Here is a 23,448-nt window from a genome sequence, read left to right on the forward strand (position 1 = left end):
ACTATTGTAAACTTAACCAGATAATGAGTTCAACTACAGCTGCTATTCCAAGTATGGTATCATTGCTTGAGGAAATCAACACATCCCCTGTACCTGTTACGCAACTATTAACCTGGCAAATGCTTTTTTATCAATAGCTGTTAGTAAGGAGCACCAGAAACTGTTTACTTTCAGCTGACAAGGCCAGCAATATACCTTCACTGTTCTACCTCAGGGGTATATCAACTCTCCAACTTAATGTTATAATCTTGTGTGCAGAGATCTTGATCACCTCTCCTTCCCACAAGACATCACACTGTTTCATTATATGGATGATACCATGTTGACTGGACATAGTGAGAAAGAATAGCAGCTATTTTAGATCTATTGGTAAGGCATTTGCATGTCAGAGGATGAGAGATAAGTCCAAGAAAATACAGGGGTCTTCCACCTCAGTGAAATTTCTGGTGTCTAGTGGTGTGGGGCATGTGAAATATAACATCTAAAGTGAAGAATAAGCTATTATATCTGGCCCCTCTTACAACCAAAAAGAGAGACACAATGCCTGGTTGGACTCTTTGTATTGGGGAGATGACATATTCATCATTTGAATGTGCTCCTCTGTCCCATTTACTGAGTGACCAGAAAAGTCACATGTTTAGAATGAGAACCAGGCCAAGAGGAGGTCCTGTGACAAGTCTAGACTGCTGTGGAAGCTGCTCTGCCACTTAAGCCATATGCTCCAGCAGATTCAATGGTACTGGAATTATCAGTGGAAAACGGATATGCCATCTGGAGACTTTGGCAGAAGCCTGTAGGAGAATCACAGTGCAGGCCTTTAGGATTTTGAAGTAAAGCATTGCCATGCTCTGCAGATAACTACTTCTTCTGAAAATTTGCTTTTGGGCTGCTGCTGGACCTTAATAGAGACTGAATGCTTAACCCTGGGCCACCAAGTTACCATGATAACTGAGTTGTCTTTCGGGATCTGGATATTGTCTGACCTGCCAAACCACAAAGTTGGACATGCACTTTATAAAATGGTAATGGAATATACACGATAAGATTCAGGTGGGTCCTGAAGGTTCAAGTAAGTTACAAGAGGAAGTGGGCCAAATGGCCAAGGTTCCCACTCCTGCCACATTACCTTCTCTTTCCCAGTGCAGAGCTACTGCCTCTTGGGGAGTTCCTTACAATCAGTTGACTGAAGAAGAGAAAAGTTGGGCTGGCTTACAGATGGTTCTGCATGATATGAAAGTACCTCCCAAAAGTGAAGAGTTATAGCACTGTAGCCCCTTTTTGGGATGTTCCTGAATTATTGTGGTGAGAGGAAGTCCTCCCAGTGGATGCAACTTCGAGCAGTTCACCCTGGTGATCACTTTGTTTGTAAGGAGAACTGGCCAGAGGTGCGTTTGCACACTGACTCATTGGCTGTTGCTAAAGTTTGGCTGGATGGTCAAGGATTTGGAAGGAGCATGTTCAGACAATTGGTAATGAAGATCTGGGTAAGAGGTATTTGGATAGTTCTTTCTGTGTGGGCAAAAAACATGAAGATATTTCTGACTCACTTGAATTCTCACCAGAAGGTGACTTCAGCAGAGGCAGATTATAATAATCAAGTGGGTAAGATGACCCATTCTATGGATATCAGTCATCCTTTTTTCCAAGCCTTCTTTAATTGTCAAATGGGCTTATCAACAAAGTGGTCATGGTGGTAGGGATGGAGGTTATGCATGGGCTTAGCAACATGAACTTCCACTCACCAAGGTCAACCTGGCTACAGTCATTGCTGAATGACCTATCTGCCAGCAGCAGAGACCCTCACTGGGTCCCTGATATGGCATCATTCTCCAATGTGATAGGCCTGCTAACTGATGGCACTGGATTACACTGGACCACTTCCATCATGGAAGAAGCAGTGATTGGTTTTAACTGGAATAGATACATACTTCAGATATGAATTTGCCTTCCTTGCATGCAATGCATCTGCTGAAATTATCACCAATGAACTTACAGAATTCCTTATCACCATGATACTATCTCACATAGCATTACATCTGATCAAGAAACCCACTTCATAGAGAAATGAAGTGTGGGAATGGGCACACGTTCATGGAATTATCTGGTCTTACCATATTCTCCATCATTCAGGGGCAGGTGGGTTGACAGAAATAGTTGAATGGCTTTTTGAGGACTTAATCATAGTGTCAAATAGGTGGCAATACCTTATAAGACTGGAACAATGTTCTCCAGGTGGCTATGTATGCATTGAATCAGTGTCCACACTATGGTGCTTTTTCTCCCATAACCAGGATTCACAGGTCCAGGAACAAGAAAAGGAAATGGGAGTGGCACCACTCACTATGACCCCTAGTGATTCACTAAAACAATTTTTGTTTCTTGTCCCTGCAGCCTTAAGCTCTGCTGGTCTACAGGTCTTAGTTCCAAAAGGCAGAATGCTCTCATCAGGAGACACAATGATTCCATTAAACTAAAGGTAAAGCTGCCACTTTGTGCTTCACATACCTCTAAGTCAACAGAAAATAAAAGGAATTAATGTACTGGCTGGGGTGATCCTGACTATCAAGGGGGAAATAGGACTGCAAATACACAATAGAGGTAAAGAAGAGTTTTCATGGAATATAGGAGATTCCCTAGCATGTCTCTTAGTATCACCGTACCCTGTGATTAAAGTAAAGGTGGGGGAAAACCAGAACAATGCAACCAGGAAAGGACCACCAATGGCCCAGAAACCAGGAACGAAGGTTTGGGTCTCCCCATCAGCAAAGAACCATGGCTAGCTGAAGTATTTTCTGAGAGTTAAGGAAATATGGAATGGGTAGTGGAAGAAGAAGTTAGTGATAAATATGAACTACAACCACATGACCAAATACAAAAATGAGGAATGTAACGGTATGAATATTTCTTCCTTGTTCTTCCATGAGTATGTTTGTATTTGTTCATAAAGCAAATACCTTTGTTTTCCTCTCTATTTTATTCCTTTATCATGTGAAATAAATTGTATTGTTCATGTTATGTATTGTTCATGTCATGTTCTATTTAAGTTATAGTCTATCAAGTTTAAGAGATTGTTATGTAAGGACTTACACCCTATTCTGGAAAGATTTAGTGTGTTTCCAGTTGTACACAGGACAGTTGAGGATTGTTAGGTGAAAACTATGTTGCTTTTTTTATTTAGAGATTAAGAATGGTTTAAAGTGATGTTTATAGCTGCCAGGTTAACAAGGGATGGACTGTGATGGTTAGGTTCATGTGCCAACGTGGCCAGGTGACGCTGTCCAGTTGACTGGTGAAGAAGCTGGCCTATGTTTTTCCACAAGGACATTTTATGGACTTAAATCATCACTACATTGATATAATTAGAATCTGTGACTGATTATATCTGCAGTCGGCTAAAGGGAGTGTCTTCTGCAATAAGAGATGCTTTATCTAATCAGTTGGAGGGTTTTCAGGGGGAGGTGACAGTGTTGTAGTCAGAAGAGAGAATTTTTGTCTCTACTTTAGCCAGACAGTTTCTTTGGGGGAATTCTTTGAAGACCTTCATGGAGTATAGCTTGCAGCCCGCCCTATGGAATTTTTACTCACGCATCCCCACATTTGTGTGAAATCACAGTGTATGAGATTTTATAAATCTCATAGTATTTACAGGTATCTCCTGTTTGTTTTGTTTCCTTAGAGAACACTGTCTATCTAATATATCCTGATTGAGAGAATGAGGAAATATGGACATGTCTTAAACTCATATTTTAAAGGGTACCAAAGTGGATTTTATGTAGTTTATTATGAATCTTCTGAATGTAAAGTCATCTCCAAATCATTATTAACTTTATTTGAAAAAAAATAAAAGATATATCAAGCTTACTTTATATTAGTTAACTAAAGTAGATCCTATTTTTTCTACCAATTTTTTCTAAATTCTGATCTTTGTAAAATATACTAGTTGATTCGATTATTTACCTTCAAATTTATTGTAATTTACATCCAGAGGATATCTTAAAATTGAAAATAGAAAATATCTTATTTGTTCCACATATATTTTGCAAATATAGTATATAATGTCTGTCTATATATCTATTACATAATTCTAAATGAATATCTTGATTATGCATCATAACTTAAAAACAGAATTGCATTTCAATTTACCTGGAGAAAAGGCATTTTGTTACTAAAAATAACATTTGGATGTGCTTTCTTATTTCATTCATGGTAATTGATTTGAAAAATTAACTGGAGTAGCTGCTGGAAAACTCATTGAATTGAGGTGAAATGAAAAAAGAGCCATGCCCAGTGGCCCAAATACCTTCCATATTAGAATACGGCGCTTGTCTACAAAAAGTAAACATTCTAAAAGTCCTTGAAGAAATTGAAATTCAGAGAAAGCATAAACCAATGGACTTTTCAATTAAGGAATCTATCTTTGATTAAATATATCCATTAACAATGGTTTCTATACGTATTGGTAAGGTCTACAAAATACGTAAGAATTACCAGTAAAGACTGCATGTTACTAAGTTTTCTTCATTGACGGAAGCATCAAAATCTGTTGTCAAATCCTCAGATGCTAATAATATTCTTTCAAGCAGTTGACCTACTTTCCTTAGGACAAAGCTACAGTTTTCCCAAATACTTGCTATTTGAATTTCAGAAGCAATACATACTCACTTCTGTTTTCTGTTTGAGGGACTGATGGTATAGTGGAGCTTTTTTTCTCCCATATCTGTAACAGAAAGTCAACCATCAAAGTTATAAGGGAATGTTTAAAATTGTTTTGTACATTTTAGATTACTATACATAACAAAACAACAGAATAAGGCAACAACTAATTGGAATAGGAAAAAAAGTCAATGTTATTTTTCATACATAATAGAAAATTTGGTTGAGAACTGCTATATGGACATCATGGAGAAATATACAAGACTTATGCAACTGCAGTTCTAGAAGATGTGTGACGTGGTGATCATGAGAAAAATATACACAGATCTTATTATGGAGTTGATTATCCTATTGAAGACATACCATCGTGGGAAGATGTATGTTTAAAGTTAAATTTCTCTATGTATTTTTACTTAATCATTGCTCCATTTGAAATAGTTTTCCAAATTCATTATGACCAAAAATAAATGTCTGCCAGGAATGAAAAACCAATTTTCTCCACTATTGCTATGTTTTTCAAATTTGAAAATTCACCCATTTGTGAAGGTCCCTACATCTATACATAACCTTATCCCTTCACAAAACTGTATATGTCACACTTGGTAGAAAAATAGTTGAGCGGGAACCCAGTTGCTCTGTGCTCTCCTCTCCCTCTTTTACTCTCTCCCGCTCACATGTAAATATATAACTGAAATTTTTTATTATGTTGTTTCTGGCAATATTTTTAGGTCTCATTTTTTCAGCTACTACTAGTAATAACATTCGTCTTAGAGCCCTGCAGCAACATTTGCTAATGCCAAGTTACATGAAATTATATAAGAATGTCTAGGAATAAAACTTCTAGGAATAAAAATGCATGATATGGAGAGAAGTATGAAGTAACTTTGACTCATTGAAAATTAAATCTTTGAAAATTCACAGGGAGAAAAAGAATAATAAGAATGTGAAAGAGCCAAGAAGAGCAATAGTGAAAAAAGTGAATTAAATATATATGGGGAATAATAAAAGTCAACATGAAAAAAGAGAAAGAAATCATTCAATAGGTTACTACAGCCAGCACAAGACACAGACAGCCTTTGACTCAAATTTCTGATATTTTTCAACTCTTTTGCCTGTGTTGAAGGCTGATTATATGACCTAAAATGTCATCATAAAAAGACTTTTTCCTTTATCTGAATTTCCCAAGAGTTTATTTTTTAAATGGAGACATAAAAGAAAATGCCACTACCTGCAAGAATAATGATAGCCTGGGTTCATATTTGAATGCATTTTGTCAAGACTATTTCTGGGGCACGTGATTAATAGTATAAGTTGAGTAATAAAGAATGCCATGAATTAGCAGAAAGCATAATTTTATCATAGACAATGATTATATACCTTAGTAAAGGCTTACCACCACACTTACTTTGCATATCATAATTCCCTAAAAGAAAAATATTGTCCTGTGGCTGGATTTCTAGAAGAATTCATTTGGGAAAAAAACTAACAACTTTGTTACCTTTGCCTTAACTTGAAAGCCAGAAAATTTAAAACTAAAGATACTGTTCTTATACAAGGATAATTGGAACTTGAATATAAGTGCATCAAACAGATTCTGCATATTTTTTGGAAGTGGTTGGTACACTGAGGTCATTTGAAATCCCATTTCATAGAATCCTGATGGGAAATTGGGATATTAGTACTGTCCAGCTTTAACATTGCTCATACATTAGTGACAGATTCAACATTGACCTTATATATTAGTAACCAATTTAACATTGACTTAAACATAGTTCTTGAATGGAAACTATTAAAGCATTAATGATGTTCATTTTCTTTAATTGTATTTTACTTCCTGTTCTAGTTTGCTCGCTGCCGGAATGCAAAATACCAGAAACAGAATGGCATCCAAAAAGGGAATTCAATAAATTGCCTGTCTACAGTTCTAAGGCTGAGAAAATGTCTCAATTAAAACAAGTCTATAGAAATGCCCAATCTAACGCATCCAGGGAAAGATACCTTAGTTCAAGAAGGCTGACTAAGTTCATGGTTCGTCTCTCAAGTGGAAGGGCACATGATAAACACAGTCACAGTTTCTCTCTCATCTGAAAAGGCACATAGTGAACACGGTCAGAGTTCCTCTCTCATCTGGAAGGGCACATGGCGAACACAGTGTCATCTGTTAGCTTCTTCTTCTGGCTTCCTGTTTCATGAAGCTCCCCGGGAGGCATTTTCCTTCTTCATCTCCAAAGGTCGCTGGCTGGTAGACTCTGGTTCTCGTGGCTATGTCGCTCTGCTCTGCTCTCTCTGAATCTCCCATTCTCCAAAATGTTTTCTCTTTTATAGGACTCCAATAAACCAATCAAGACTGGCCCAAATGGGTGGAGACATGTCGTCACCTAATCCAGCTTCGTAACCACTCTTGACTAAATCACATCATCCAGGGAGATGATCTGATTACAGTTCCAAACATACAGTATTGAATAGGGATTATTCTACCTTTATGAAATGGGATTTTGATTAAAACACGGCTTTTCTAGGGGGCATATTTCCTTTCAAACAAGCACACTTCCCAATTATCATGTACTGACACATAATAAATATTTACTAGATTCACCTTGTGATATTAAAACATATGCTAGATACGGTGTATTTTATACTTTAAAAGCTATGCTTTCAGGTAACACAGCCACGGATATCATTCAAAAAAACAGTTTGAGAGGATTAACAAATGATTGATAGAAATGTTGAATCCAGTGGTTGAAGAACAAAGAAGACACAGAGGCAAAAGAGAATTACAAGAGAAAGAACTGTTGAGTGTTATTTCACAAAAGACTACTTACAAGTGACGATATTGAAGAGTCCAGGCTGCAGCATCAAAAGTTTAACACAGATCTAGGCACTCCTGATGAATAAATTTATATCATTAGAGAAAAGACAGTATTTGATTTAACATATAATGGAAGACACAATATTTCTTAAAATCCTCATAAACCAACAGAATCATGGATGCAATCCATGACTATATTTTCATGTAAATAGTGTTGTCAGTAATTCCTCCAGAGAAGTCTTATCCAACAGAACTAAAATATGCAACTTTAACTTTTCTAACAGTTTCATTTTTTAAAAAAAGCAAAAGAAACAAATTAATTTAATATTAGATTTAATTTACCTATTGTGCCCAAGATATTTTAACATGTAATAAATATAAAAGTTACAAATGTCTTATTCGGTATCCATTCCTTTAGTGTCTTCAAAATACAGTGTGTGTGTGCCACTTACAACATATTTCAATTTGAAAGAGCTGCATTTCAAGTACTTAATAGCCACATGTTCTTGGTGATTACTGTATCACTGCAGTAGTTTGGAGCTGTTAGGTAACCCAGAAAAGGCCACGTTTTTTTAATCATTCTTGTGAGCGCAGATTATTGTGGGTGCGACCACTGAATTAGGCTATTTCAATTGAAATGTGACCCACCCAATTCAAATTGGGTCTTAGTCTTTTACTGGAGTCCTTTATGAGGATAAAAGACAGAGGATCAGGGATAGAAACCCACCCAGATATGTTTGGAAAGAGTTCAGAAACAAAAAGGACTAGGAGATACTGGCTATGTGCCTTCCCATGTGTCTGAGAAACCCCAGATGCCAGCAACTTTTCCCCAGAGAAGATGTCTTCCTCTTGGTATCTTAATTTGGTTATTTTCATGGCCTTAGTATTGTAAATTTTTTAACAAATAAACTTCCATTGTTAAAAGCCAACCCATTTCTCATATATTGCATGCTGGCAGCTTCGGCATACCAAAATCTTCTGATTTTAGTACCAGAAGAGTAGAGTGCTGCAAGATGCATATACAAAACAAACAAACAAAACAACAACAACAACAACAAAAATGCAGGAACAGCTTTATAAATGGATAAGGGGAAGATTCTGGAAGAATCATGAAGAGCTTGAAAGAAAAGGCCTAGATTTCTTTGAAGCAAGTGCTTGTAGAAATATGGATGCTAAAGGTACTTCTTATGAGGCCCTAGAAATGATGAATGTTTTATTGCTAAATGGAAGAAAGGTGACCTTTGTTTTAAAGTGACAGGGAATTTGGAAAAATTGAGTCCTGATGTTGGATGGAAGGGAGAATATGAAAGTCATGAGATAGAATATATATAGCTAAAGAGATACCCAAATTAAATGTGGAAGTTATAGCTTAGCTTCTCCTTGCAAATTATAGTAAAATGAAGCAGGAAAGGGATAAAGGAATACACTGAGAACTGAACTCTTGAGTACAAATAAACCATAAATTGATAATCTGGAAAATTCTGAACCTTTGAAAAATGAGCTCACAGAGAATAATGTCCCATATAATGATATAACCAAACATGGAATCAGCCAGCCATTTCAAGACAAGTCAGAATTGGAAATGGAGTTATCCAGAAAGGATGTGTGGAAAGTACTATCGTTTTTGTAAGATCTTTATAAGTAGAACCAGTGCCAGCCTGGGCTTATAGAGACAGGAAAGGTACATATTGAAGGAAAAATAACTTCAAAGGCAGAACTATGGAAGCTAAGGTCTGGAGCTTAAGAAACCTTGGACCAGGAGAGTGGATCCCTCCAGGCACATGGAAAGTGTGAGTTTTCCCCAAGTGTGCAGAGGGTAGGCCTTCTGCCCCATTGTTCAGGAAAAGTTTTGTCACCTCAGGACACTCAGATACCTGGGGAATTGAGCTGAGCTTGGCTTCCCCATTGTTCAGGGAGAAGGCTGCTGTGTCAAACCTCAGCCTTAAGGAAGGTGGAGCACATTCCCCAGGGATTGGGGCAAGCATGGCCATCACCACTCTTCAGAAAGGAGTGAGCCTGTGCCCCGGACACAGCAGAGAGTCTAGGTGCTACCCTGATGCTTAAAGATGATGGCACTGAGAACATGTTGTTCACCCCAAGGCTTGGAAATGTTTGAGCCATCACCCCAGTGTTTGAAGAGCGCAGAGCTGCTGCTCAAGTCCTTGGAAGGATGGGACTGATGCTCTCTCAAGTTCTAGGATAAAACAGCATTCTGTAGATGATTCTCAGACTTGAAATATACTGAAGTATATCCTGTAGATTTTCCAAACTGTTTGGGACCTTCTATACTTTTTTTCTTTCCAATCTCCCCTTATGGAAATGGGAACATTTGTCCTATGACTGTGACTCTTTTGTATATTGGAAACACATAACTTGTTCTATACTTCACAGATTCACAGCCAAAGGAAAATTTTGCCTTAGGATAGACCATGCATATAACTGATTTTGATGAGACTTTGTATTTAATACTGTTAATTAAAAGATTTAAACTTTTGTGATATTGTGATGGAATGAATGCATTTTTCATACAGAAAGAACATGTCTTTTGGGGGTCCAGAGAGTGGAATGTGGTAGTGGGGAGTTGTTATATACCCCCCAAAAGACCATATTCTTTTGATCCATTCTTCTGTGTGCTGGCCTCTTGTGGGTGGGAACTTTTGATTAGGTTGTTTAAATTGAAATTTGACCCACTCAATTTAAGGTGAGTCTTAGTCCTTCCCTGGGGTCCTTTATGAAAATAAAAGACAGAAACTCAGAGACAGACAGCTACCCAGAGACATTTGGAGTAGCTCAGAGACAAAAAGAACCAGCAGATGCCAGCCATGTGCCCTTCCACATGACAGAGGAAGCCCAGATGCCAGCAGCCTTTCCTCAGTGAAAGAATCTTCTTATTGATGCCTTAATTTGGACATTTTCATGGTTTTAGGACTGTAAATTTGTAAACTAATAAATCCCTATTGTTAAAAGGCAACTCATTTCTGGTATTCTGCATTCCAACAACTTTTGCAAAATGAAACAATCAGGTAGTGTAACTGTAGATATTAATACAACTTTATGTCTCCTAAAGGTAGTTTAATTATAGTTAAATAAAAGATAAACATAAGTTTTCTAAAACTATTTTAAAAATTTATCAACAGACAAACCAATGGGGGACAATAAAATTAATGGTGTTAAATAAAAGAAGAAGAAGGGAAAGAGTTTCATTTTAGCTGCAAATAAGAATTTTGGCAAATGCATTCAATGACATTAAATAACACACACAAGATATACCGGTATGCAGACCATTATCAAAATTATTTTAGAGTAATGTTTTAAAAACTACCTTGAATTTAATTTCCACAAATGTTATTTGGCCACCTGTAGTAGGCTTGGTCACGACAGCAGAATGGCGAATGACAGTCCTACTCTTCAGGACCATTTATATTTATAAATTCAATTGGAAATGTTGTCATTGTTTAGTAATAAAAGCACATTGTATTTTCATGATAGATGGATTAAATTTACTATGCAAACTTGAGGGAGGCAGAATAATGTAAAGCTATTGGATAGTAATGTAGAAAAAAATGCATTGCATCATGTGAAACGCACAATAATTTTGTAAATAAAATATTTTTACGTTCTTTGAAACCAGCATATTTTAATCATTGATACTTCATGGTTCATATGAGGTATTTGCTTATAAATATTTTCTGTTTTGCCCTTTTTGTAGAGAATTTGGCTGTTCACCAAAATCTGGTCTCATACACACTCATACAAAGCTGCAATTGCAGTTGCAGCTGGAAAGTAGCTGCCCAGCCAGCTGCTACATTTTCTGCCTCCACCGACCTGTTACTACAAAGTGTTGCGTCCATTGGCTTAGTCATCACCTGATGGAATGCAAGTGGAAATGGTGTTTGTCACTCTGGGACCAAGGTTTTCACAAAGTAGCTGTGCGTCCTCCATGTCTCGTTTGCTGGCTGGGCGTTGATGACAGTCAGGCTGTACAGGATGTCACAACAATGGGCTGAAAGGAGCCTGAGTACCTAAGTGGTAGGGTGGGTGAGAGCCCATCTCTCAAGCTAGACATCTTGTCCAGGAGTGAAAGATGAATGAGTTATGCAATTTTATTGTGTTGAGACTTTATGCATTGTAATCTGTTTACACAACAGTTAGCATACTCTAACCACTGAAGCTTTTTTTTAAATCTATTCGTATAGAAAACCTTAAACTACCAATTCAGTATTTTCTAGATTGTAGTATCTTTAACAACAGAGTTGTGTAACTTATGCACCACTGAGAACCCTACAATGCCTGTCACTTTGTAAGTGATTAATAGATTTTTGATGAATGAAAGAAGCAAACATTTTAGAATTCACTAAGGAAATAAGCTTTTAGTTTTCTCTGATCCATGAGCAAACATATGACTGTTAGGTTCTCAACAAATAGCTAGCTGTTGTATTTCAGCACAGCTAAAATGTTTCTCCCCATGACTTCCTGACAGAATATTCACAGCTGTTTTAATGCTGCATAGCAAAGCTCTGACAACTTTTAGAGCAATGTTAGTTAATAATTTAACTGCAATTGTGGCTATTTTATTTCATCACAGTGGCAGCTTACAGTCCTTCTGCTGTCATTTCCTTTGGGACTAGTGCTGCTGAACTTTAGAACTCACAGCTAGCCCTATAGTTGTGACTATAAATTCCTTTTAACTATTCTTTATTGTTTCCTACTCAACACCCCCCTAATTAACTCATAATAAATGTTCCAAAAATATAATGCATCTTTCATTTTTCATTAGGATCCAGAGGGAAAAGAAGATGTGCCAACTTCTCATTCTGTGATCAGGTCATATTTCTCGAAATTGAGTGATGCATTTTAGTTTGATATTTCCATTATTTAGTTCCATCATTGACCCAAAGTGTATCTTTCATTCTAAAGCAGGATATATTTAGAATTAATGAACTTTAAGGCAGGGAGGTTCAGGAAGACACACACAGAGATCATGATATAATCCCTAAGACCTTTTGGCAAGTCAGAATATGTATATATGTATGTATTCAATAATATGCAGTCTTGTTCTATATATTGTCTTTTGAAAGTTATCCCAACATTTTAGCAGACCCTCTGCATTTTGAATTTCTTTGAATAACTTCCAGCATTTTTTTCCTGAAATAAATAAATGTTATTTCCACAAGAGTTGAAATAGAAAATAGATGCACACTATACATACTTCTTTGTTCTGTATGGTTTATATATGTGTGTGATTGTGTCTGTGTGTGTGTGTGTGCATGCATGGTTGGTCATTTGGTGCTGCCATGATTTTTAAGATGATTTTTGTAGGATCAGTGAACTGGAGAACCTCAGAGGTAGAAGAAAACTTAGAGCCCAAACAATGAAACCCTCAACATCTTTTGGACTCTTGCAAAGTTGTTGTTAAAGAAAAAAAAACATATTTGTTGGATGAAAAATTCTATTGCTAGTCCTTCATTGCTGATATTGTTAAGTAGACTGTCAGTCTTGTCTTATATATTATGACTATATTATACTGATTGATGTCTGCTCAAAAAGTACGGACAAGTTGTTACAAAGGACTCAGGATAATTAGGTAATGTTTCTATCTGAAATGAAGATAATGAAGAATTTTTTAGATTATGTTCACAGAATCATAGAAATGTGTACACCCAAGTTTAAAGTATTGGTGGAGGGAGGACGTATGTTATAGAGCTGGTAATATTCCTGGTAATGCATACATTGGATCTCAGAAATCGAGGTGCTAACTTTCAGAAAGGTAGTTGCTTTAGTTTCCCAGCTATGTAAGCAAATACCACACATAGGGTTAGTTTAAACAATGGGAATTCATTGCTCATGGTTTTGAAACTAGAAAGAGTCATGGTGATACTTTCTCCCTGAAGACTGTCATTTTCTGGGGCTGGTGGCAGGTGATTCTTGACATTCTTTGGCTTTTTCATCACATGCTGTGGGCCTCTCCTTTCGCTTCAGAGCTCTGTTGAACTTTTGGCTTTTTGTTCTCTCAGTGGCTTCTCTTAAAGACTTGAGCCATTTTGGATTAAGTCCCCACCTCCCTTTCAGTTTGAGCATACTTAAATAACCCCTTCAAAGGTCCTGTTTACAAATAGGTTCACACCCAGCAGAACAGATGTTGGGACCTGAAACATGCATCTTGTTTGTGTGATTGTGCCTGTGGGCGTGTGTTGCATGGTTGGTCATTTGGTGCCACCATGATTTTTAAGGTGATTTTCTCCTAAAAATCAATCTCCAAAGGTGTTAGAGAATATATTTACATAGCACGTAAAACTTTGTGAAACCTCAAAACATTTGAGTTTTTTTCAGAAATTTAGATACCTAGAAGTTTTATTTTTAATGATTTTTTTAAAGATAACACTAGTTCAATCTTTACTTAATTAGATATGCTCTCTATTGGCTTCTTATATAAACCCTTGATACAGGATATCATAATATAGGTAGAGTGAAAGCAGGGTGTTCTTCATGTGCTTGTGATCAGTATATATTGACATATAGTGTTAGATTAGCTTAAGTTTTCACCATGTTTTTGTTGAGACCACAAATATTGTGGTTGATTAAGCTCTTGGTGGGGACTATTGCATATATTTCAATTTGTAGGCTAAAAATATTTCAAGATGGCATAACTTTTAGTCAAATTGAACATCAGAGGTTCTAAAAATGCCAAAAAACATCAAGCATCATATCCTAAATGAAAATTTATTGCATTCATTCTATGTCATACTAAAATTTAAAGAAGGATAATGAAGCCAATAAAATGACTTTAGGTCTTCCAAAATCAATGAAAGGACAGTGTATTTCACCCCTGTTTGAATAAGTGATGTCAGTTTGGCCTTGGTAGGTAATTTAATTTGAACCGTTTGAGAGGCAAGCCAGAACATGTTATTTCAAGTGCTTAAAGAACATCTTGGACACACTCTTTGAAAAGGAACTGAATCATGACATTTGGGTGTGCTGTAGGGAGATAATCTAGGTGTAAAATGATGAAAATCTAGACTAAAGTGATGACAGAGGAAGTGAAAAGGAAATAATAAATCCTAAATCCCAGAATGCTGACTGGGCTTGACGTCTGGTTGGAAGTGAAGAAGGAACAAAAGTGATGAATAAAAGATGACCAAAAAGTTAACTTGGAAATGCAAGAAGGATAGTAGCCCCAAGAATAAAGGGAATATAAGAAGATGTTGTTTTAAGCTTTAAAAAAGCAAACCACAGCCAAGTTGGACATTTTGTGTCCAGCTAAGTGTTGTCTCTGAAGAAACATTGTGGAGACAAAGAAGAATAGTTCATCTTTCAACGTCAAACTGAAATAAACATTTTCTTCAACATTATGAAATATAATATCTTCAGCATGTTATTAAAGGAGTCTGAAAAATGTTTGCAACTTGGGTAGATTCATCGCTCTTTTTAGAAATGTAGAGAATATTATAGCACATGTATGGTTAAAATTCTCATTTGCCCATGAAAATCAAGTATAAGTTGGGAAGGTCTTGAATATTGTATTTTCAAATAACATAAATCTAAGATTTAAATCCTATATAATCATATCTAATGAAAATGCCTTTTTTTTCCTGTGACTAAATCCAAGAAAGATTGCAGAAAAAAATAAATAATATTCCTTATCTAGTCCATTCCTTCCTTTAACAGATATTAAAAAACAAACAAGCAAACATACACTTAATTGAGTCTATTGAGTTTGTGGCAGCTACCTTCATTTCTCAAATGCTTTTAGAAATGCCCTTCTGACTTGAACTGAAAGTTCAATTATATGAAAAAATATGGGAACACAGAATATTACTGGGTGTTCCGTCCAGTAGATGATGTTTAACACAGTAACAAAAGGAAATACATACTTGTGCAGAAATCCTTCGATTTAGGTTAATTACACACATAGGAGGGGCAAATCCTGCTGAATTTGGAGTTTTTTGAAATGTTCAAGCCATTTTTCACATGTTTTGGATCTGATTTTTTTAAAGATTTCTCATTATTTAAAAACTCCAAGGGACTTTAATGGAACTGGGAAATGCAATCCATATGTTTTGGAACCTTTTACAATTAAATCATCAAGTCACTGTTCAAAGTACTAGACCAATTAAGATAAGTGGGGTTTTTATAAATATATATGCCCACAGGAAAAAAAATGCAAAATTCCTAGGATTATTTATGGTTTTATCGTTATTCCCAAATATTTATTTTTAATTTAATGTTGAATAACATATTCATCAAATGCATGAGCTCATGATCTTATTAGTAACATATGCATTAAAACATATCAAGCATTATTTATTATTGAATAAGCAAAAACATTTCTTTAGTACTATGAACCTATATCCAATTCATTATCCAAATATGCAAATGCTTGCTGCTAACAAATCAAACCTTGGGCAAAAGACTCTCAAATGCATTCAAATGCATTACCAGTTAGCAAATGTAACCTCTAGGTAAATAGTATTTGGTGTTTTTAACAAAATATCTATTGGATGAATCATTATTCTAACCTATTTCCCTTGATACTATACTACTTCATATCTTCAACAAATATTTTAGAGAAGAATTAATTTTTTTCTCTTCATTGAGTAAGTCCATCTATTCCTATAGCCATGAATTATCTCAGGCATTAAGCAGACCATTTAGAAAAATAGTTTTGGTTGTTGGCTGCATCACCTATTTTGTAATTTGCATACATTGTGGACACCATACATAGACATGCAATTTATGTCACTTTTGCAGGTGAGTTCAGTTGAGCTCCATTCACTAAGTTATAAAAGGGAGACTTCTTCCATTACCTAGCTACACCTGGATCTTGTAACTTTTCCTTTCTTTTACTTAGAAGAACTTTTCCTAGAACTTGTCTGTTTTTACTTTTTTCTTTTTTTTTTTTTTTGATAAGATTGGATGAATTTTAAGAGGTGTTTCTAACATTAGAAATTATTTATTTGAACAACTAAATACAATTGAAGAGGTGAATTATAAATGAGAAAGAGTATGAGAGCAAATGCCCTTTCCAAAGAAGCATATGTAGCTACTTCAGTAGTAGAGAAACTTTGGCTAAGCATTTAAAGTATGAATTACAGGGTATTTCTGGAAAACATTCTTAAACATAATGTGTTTATTAATTTGTGCAAGAGCATTGGTACAATTTTGATTACTATGAATGTATTTTGTATTCAAGACACACTTATAATTTCCAAGAAGCCTGCAATTTAATAATCCCACTTCTACATTTCAGGTAAAAAATGTAAAAGAATGTCACGTATTATTTCTGAATAACTTGTACTGTTGTGGTTTTCTTTGTTGGGGAGCAGGGGCACATGATGTAATTACTGTATGTGTAATTATACACGTTCTGCTGCTCTGGTGTGGAGATAGCAGGATCTGTTTGTGTAAAGACAGGATACGGTCGTATGGTTTAGGTTCTGGAATTGTGTACTATGAAATCATTTGCAGCAGCCTCTTTAACTTCCACAAAGAAAAGTCACACAGATTGTTTAGAATGTTCTTTGTTTACATGGGGGCCTTGGACCAATCCAGATAATGCTTTGTCCTGCAGTCCTGCTGGAACAGCAGCTCTATCCTAACTAGGAGCCAGGGTGATGGCCATGTTCTCTAAAGCCAGAATAATCCCCACCTTTCTTTGTATTGGAGCAGGGGCTCTGTGCAATCCAGGGGCCAGAGTATTGGCCCCTCTCTTGTGGCCTGAGGACATCTTTATTGCCCAGACCTCTGCTTCCATGGCTCTGCACTTGAAATCATTCTCCCTTCATTTCCTTATGTTTCTGTCCATTTCAGTCCTCAGTTTATCTCTTTCTTCTCATATTTTGCTATAAGCAGCACGGGGAAACCAACCTGTGCCTTCCACACTTTGCTTGGAAATCCCCCTAGCTAAATATACAAGTCCATTGCTTGCAAGTTCTACTTTCCATTCCACAGGAGAATACAAATTTGTTAAGTATTCTGCCACTTTACAGCAAGGACTGCCTCTCCTTCAGTTTCCCATAATATTCATTATTTTTCTTCTAAAATCTCAGGAAGCACAGTTAATATCCGTATTTCTACCAACATTCTGTTCACAATTATTTATATATTCTCTAGGGCAATAAAGCTTACTCTACTGCTCTCATTTTTTTTCTGAGCCTTCACCAGAATCAACTTTAATGTCCCTATCTCTCCCAACAATCTGTTCAAGGCAATTTTGGCTTTTTGATTAAGTGCCTCAAAATTCTGCCAAGCCTCTACCGATTAACCATTTCCAAAGTCACTTCAACATTTTTGGGTAATTGCTATAGCAGCACCCCACATTCTGGTACCAAAAACTGCCCAGTTTTCCAGGGCTGCTATAACAAAATACCATGGACTAGATGGTTTAAACAGTAGGAATTTATTCTCTCAGTTTTGGGGGGCTAGAAGTAAAAAGTCAACGTGTCAGTAGGAAAATCCTTTCTCTAAAACCTATAGCATTCTGGTGGTGGCTCAATACCTGTTCCATCATTTGGTCATCTATCTCCTTCTGTCTCATCCTTTGATTTCTAATTCTGTATCCAAATATCCTTTTCTTCTAAGGACTCCAGAAATATTGGATCAAGCACTGACTGAATTCTATTTGACATTATCTTAACAGGATCACTGAAGATCCTATTTTCAAATGTGTTATGTCCAGAGGCCTAGAAACTGAACATGTCTTTTTTTGGGACATGATTCATTCCCCAATGTGCAGTATTATCTTGATTATCCAGAGGTCCTAGAGACAGAGTTCAGCCACATGGGTGGCCAACCATATTTAGTGACCAAGCTACAATAAAATATCTGGACACCAGGGCTTAGGTGAACTTCTCAGATTGGCAACTCTCTGTGGATATTGTTACTCACTGGCTTCATGAAGCATTAGTGCCATCCACACCTCCACGGGGAGAGAACAACTGTACATGCCACTCATGGAACTATCCTGGACTCTGTCTTACACATCTCTTCTCTTGATTGATTTTTTCCTGTACCTTTCTGTTATAATAAGCTGTAACCATGAGTATAAAAGTTTTCACTGAGTACTGTGAGTCCTGTTAGCAACTTATCAAAACTGAGGTGGTCTCGGACCCTCCCAAACTTGCAATTGGTGTCAGAAATGGGAATGGACTTGGGAACTATATGGTTGATTTCAGAAATGAGGGGGTTCCTATGACTGCTCCTTAACATTACACTGAAGAAAGGAATTCAAACACGTCAAGTAATTCATCTAAGACCGCGCAGCCACAAAATGCTGAAGCCTGTGATTCACACTCAGTTGTACTGGCTTTAAAATGATGACCTTACTACCTCTAGGGCCTCATCAATGTAAAAGTTTTAAGGTTTCTAGTTATAGAGGAACAAAAATGAAACTTCTTTTATAGAAGCTGAACCAAAAATTACTTATTTGGAAAGGAAATCCTGAGTATAACATTTGGATGACTTGAAGCCAGTGATTATAACAAGTATTTTTTAAGAATTTACAATATACCAGTTATTGTGTTAATCACTGTACATGTACTGGAAACTGTGGATTAATGATAACAGTTGAAGTTTAAAGTTCTTTTGGACAACTCAGAAGCTAGGGAAGTCTGAGAAAGCTTGCTGAAGGCTAGACTTATGAGAGACCAGACATTATAAAGATAATCCATATCCCAGTCTCTAAATGTCCAATAGAAACAGGATACCAAAACATCTGTGGGATTTTGCAAATATCTCTATGTTTTCCTACCTTATTTTCATCAACATTTATGCATTGAGATCATACAAGATTCATCTCATTAAGCTCATTATTTCATCTATGTCATTCATCAATGAATTCTAGGAATTCTTATCACCACTTGTTCTAGTCTGCTAGCTGCCAGAATGCAGTATACCAGAAACAGAATGGCTTTTAAAAAGGGGAATTTAATAAATTGCTAGTTTACAGTTCTAAGGCTGAGAAATTGTCCCAGTTAAAATAAGTCTACAGAAATGTCCAATCTAAGGCATCCAGGGAAAGATACTTTGGTTCAAGGAGGCCGATGAAGTTCTGGGTTTCTCTCTCAAGTGAGAAGGCACATGGTGAACACAGTCAGGACTTCTCTCTTAGCTGTAAGGGCATATGGTAAACATGGTATCATCTGCGAGCTTTCTCTCCTGGCTTCCAGTTTTTCATGAAACTCCCCAGGAGGTGTTTTCCTTCTTCATCTCCAAAGTTCGCTGGCTTGTGGACTCCCTGCTTCGTGGTGCTGCAACATTCTCTGCTCTCTCCAAATCTCCTTCTATCTCCAAAACGTTTCCTCTTTTATAGGACTCCAGAAACTTATCATGACCCACCCAAATGGGTGGAGACATGCTGTCAACTAATCCAGTTTAACAACCACTCTGGATTAAATCACATCTCCAGGGAAATGATCTGATTACAGTTTCAAACATACAGTATTGAGTAGGGATTATTCTGCCTTTACGAAAATGGGATTTTGATTAAAACATGGCTTGTCTAGGGGACATGCATCCTTTCAAACCAGCACACCACTCATCACACAGCTCTTTATGTTTCCTTTTTCACCTCACTACCTATCCCTCCCATCTTCTAACATTCTTCCACTATGACACTGTTTTAGTTCCCTTGTTGCTAAAGCACATACAGTACAATGGGTTGACTTTAAACAATGGGACTTTATTGGTTTATGGTTTTGAAACTGGAAGAAGTCCAAATCAACTCATTATCAAGGAGATTTTTTTGTTTTTATGAAAACTGGCATTCTAGGGCTGGCTGCCAGGGATCGTTGGCCTTGTCTCTTCTGTCACAGTAATGTATATGGGGCCCTCTTCTGGCCTCTCCTTTCTCTTTCAAGTTTGGTTGACTTTCATCTTCTTGGTTTTCATGGATTTCTTTTAGTCTGAATTTCTCTCTGCTTATAAAGGATTCCAAGTAACAGGATTAAAATCTATCCTGATGGGGTTGGGGAAATAAATAGACAACAAACCCTAAAATTTATAAAAGCCTAGAGTTAAAAATAAAAAAAAAAATCTGGGAGGATATGTTAATTTTTATAAAAATACTTAAATGTCATTGTATAAATGTCTTTGTTTCTAAGATCAATGAAGGGATGCTCAGAATTAGAAATGGAAAACAACTCAACCCCATTCAAAAAATGCTGCTGAATTTTCAGTGAAACAAATGAAAACAGTTCTCTCATTCATTCCCAAATGTCTAGTCATCAGCCAAATAGCCCAATTCATAAATGGATTTATAAAAAGCAAAGTGAAAATGTCTAAAGGAAATTCATTTCAACAAATTCAAAACCCCAAAAGTATTAGACCCTTTAATGTAACAATTAAAGTGCAGAATGTTATGTTTTGGTCATTACAAAGCCACAGTTGTTATATTTTGCATAGAAAAAGCAGCCAAGTGTTTCAGTCGTTTCATTTGTTTGGCTAATTTTGAAATGCACAGAAAATAGTCAAAACAACTGACTATACTTAGTGAAAATATATTTTTCAAAAATTATATTAACAAATATAAATTTTTACTTGGGCATAACAAGTAGCAATTTGTTACTTGGGCATAATTTGGGCTAACAAATTATTACTTGGGCATAATCATTGTAACATATATGCTTGTAATAGTGAGGTTTTTCTATTTAAATCTTAATCAATTTATGACATCATTTAAAACATTAGAGTTGAGTATAACAAATTTCCTATTGAGACTGAGAGACACTGACAATTATCATGCAAATCGAATCTAATGGATCACCATATTTGTAGGTGGAATCGCATTATTTAATCATTGCCCAGTCTGTGTATGTTGAAATCTAAATAAAATGCTTCCCCCAAATGAAGAATTCTCAAACTCTGCATCTTTTGGGTGGTAATTCTGTGAGTGTGACTTTCATTAATTGGCTTCTTCATTCATCCTTAGGAAAGAGGTTAATAAAGAATAAGAATGCAGTAGATAGCACTAATTATAGCTCTCCTTTCCTTTAACAATCTTAGCCAATTGAGGCGAATGATAGAGAGATTTATACTAGTGCCCCGATTAGGCTTGCTTTTATGCAGCCAGCCTGGGATGAGAGGGATGTGGTGTGACTGGAGGAATGCCAGGCATGTCAAATGCCTTTTTCCCAGTTAACTATAGGGTTTCTGAACTTTTCCTAATTAGACATACCTCCGGGGCTCCCCTTGAGCTGAGCCCTCTAGTTTAAGAGACAGGAAGCTAGAAAACAAAGCTCAGTTCATTAGTAATTTGTTCAGCTAAAACAGCTTCTATTTGAACCATAACAAGGCCTAGGGTGGGTGAGGTGGGGGTCAGAGGATATGGATTGATAAACAAGATTAAATAAGCCTTGATGTAAGAAAGTTAAGAAAAGATCATAGGGGCTATTCCATTACAACTTGAAGGCAGCAAATACTACTTAAAGTTAAGCTATTTTTTATTTCATATAACATGATATCAGAACGATTATTTCTAACAAGGCCTATTGGATATAAAAAGAAAAAACAAAATAGGAGATACCTGACAAAAAATGTTATATCTAAGATTCTTTAAGATCTCACTTATTTTACATTGAAGGCAAACTAGAGTTTACATCTTCTCATGAATGAAATCAATAGATGTTGGTTTATATATTACACACTACATAGTCATCTGAAAATTCAAACTTCAAAATTCATTTTAATTTAATTTTTTAAACTGTGAAATATATCACTAACACTGAGAATAAAATAAAACCAAATTTTCTTATATATTTAAAGTTTATATTTTAAAGACTATTAATAAAGTCTGTATATATGTAGCCACCACTGGCATTAAAAAAAATTAAACATTGCCTGTAGCTTCAAAACTCCATAAGCCACTTACAAATTGCATCCAGTTTCTGTTGTCAGTCAAGAAAACCTTAGCAAACATATCAACTATTTAATGTAGACATTTTTCCCAGGTGAAAATAATGTGGAAGTCCAGGACCCGTGCCCCCTCCTAAATGGGAATGAAACCCTGAGCCCATAACAGCCTGCTTAACCAAAACAAAGGTCAAGAACCAAAACAATCTCCCTGGAGGGAGAAGAATGTAATCACGGAAGTAAAACGGATGGTTGTATCTTATTGTTAAACATTAATCTTAGTAAAACATCAGGTCTTAAGACCCTTTAATGATCATACTAAAGGCCTGATGTCCTCATACTATATGGAATGTCTTTGTTCTAAAATCCTATTCATAATGTCCCATGTACTCCTGTCCCTCTGCAGAGTGCTACCCCTCCACACAGCTGCCACTGGAGACTCTCCTGTTCATAAGTCCTAATAAATCTGTATCTACTTCAACGCCTGCTAGGACAAGCACCAGCTCATATTCTTCCCCAACTTGATCTGGGCTTGAACAAATAGCTTCATGGAATATACTGTTACTATATAGCTCATATTTTAATGAAGCTTTTTGACTTTGGGAAAACCTTCATTGCATATCTAACTGGCTTATCTAATGACACTCAGTATATTAAGCATATAAATAAAGAGATAATCTAAAAATAGTGTATCTCACAAATTGGCAATGTCTTGTTCTCAGTATCCATTTGGGGAAAAACATATCCAAAGTGCATACCAACATTAGTTTTTACACCCCTCACATAGGCTTATGTCTTATAAAAAGTATACAGTTTTTATTTTCTGCTGTCTGCCAGTCATATAAATGCCAAATGAATCTGAATATAGACACCCCCTTTCTTCTGCAGCTGCCCACCAATTTCTACCCTGTCAAAACGTCACTAAGGTAGTCCATGTTCCTCATGGACTGTCTCGATTTCCTCATTCCTGATGAATTCCATATCTTATTTGTATTTGTATTTTACCTCCATCATTTCACCAAAACAACTACTGATAATGTTAGGTTGCAAAATTCAATGACATGTTTTAATCCTTACCTTTTACAACCCTAGAAGTATTCCATACCTTTTACGTTGTCCCATGTCTTGGGAAAAAAATCTAG

The 23,448-nt window shown here is 36.2% G+C and overlaps 1 long non-coding RNA gene across 5 annotated transcripts in view; it reads right to left on the reverse strand.

The window, feature by feature from the left end:
- LOC143648024 (uncharacterized) overlaps positions 1–23,448 on the reverse strand; it is a 52,527-nt gene that overhangs the window by 16,603 nt on the left and 12,476 nt on the right. For 2 of the 5 annotated variants that reach the window (XR_013158322.1, XR_013158326.1), the window contains exon 3: positions 4,663–4,717. This is a non-coding gene — a long non-coding RNA (uncharacterized LOC143648024). Of the gene's footprint in view, positions 1–4,662; positions 4,718–7,479; positions 7,538–20,137; positions 20,377–23,448 lie in introns of those variants that run through there. The other 3 variants (XR_013158324.1, XR_013158325.1, XR_013158323.1) reach the window with 3 other exon arrangements.

The sequence above is a fragment of the Tamandua tetradactyla genome, chromosome 10 (genome assembly GCF_023851605.1).
Source record: "Tamandua tetradactyla isolate mTamTet1 chromosome 10, mTamTet1.pri, whole genome shotgun sequence".
In the NCBI taxonomy this organism is placed as follows: domain Eukaryota; kingdom Metazoa; phylum Chordata; class Mammalia; order Pilosa; family Myrmecophagidae; genus Tamandua; species Tamandua tetradactyla.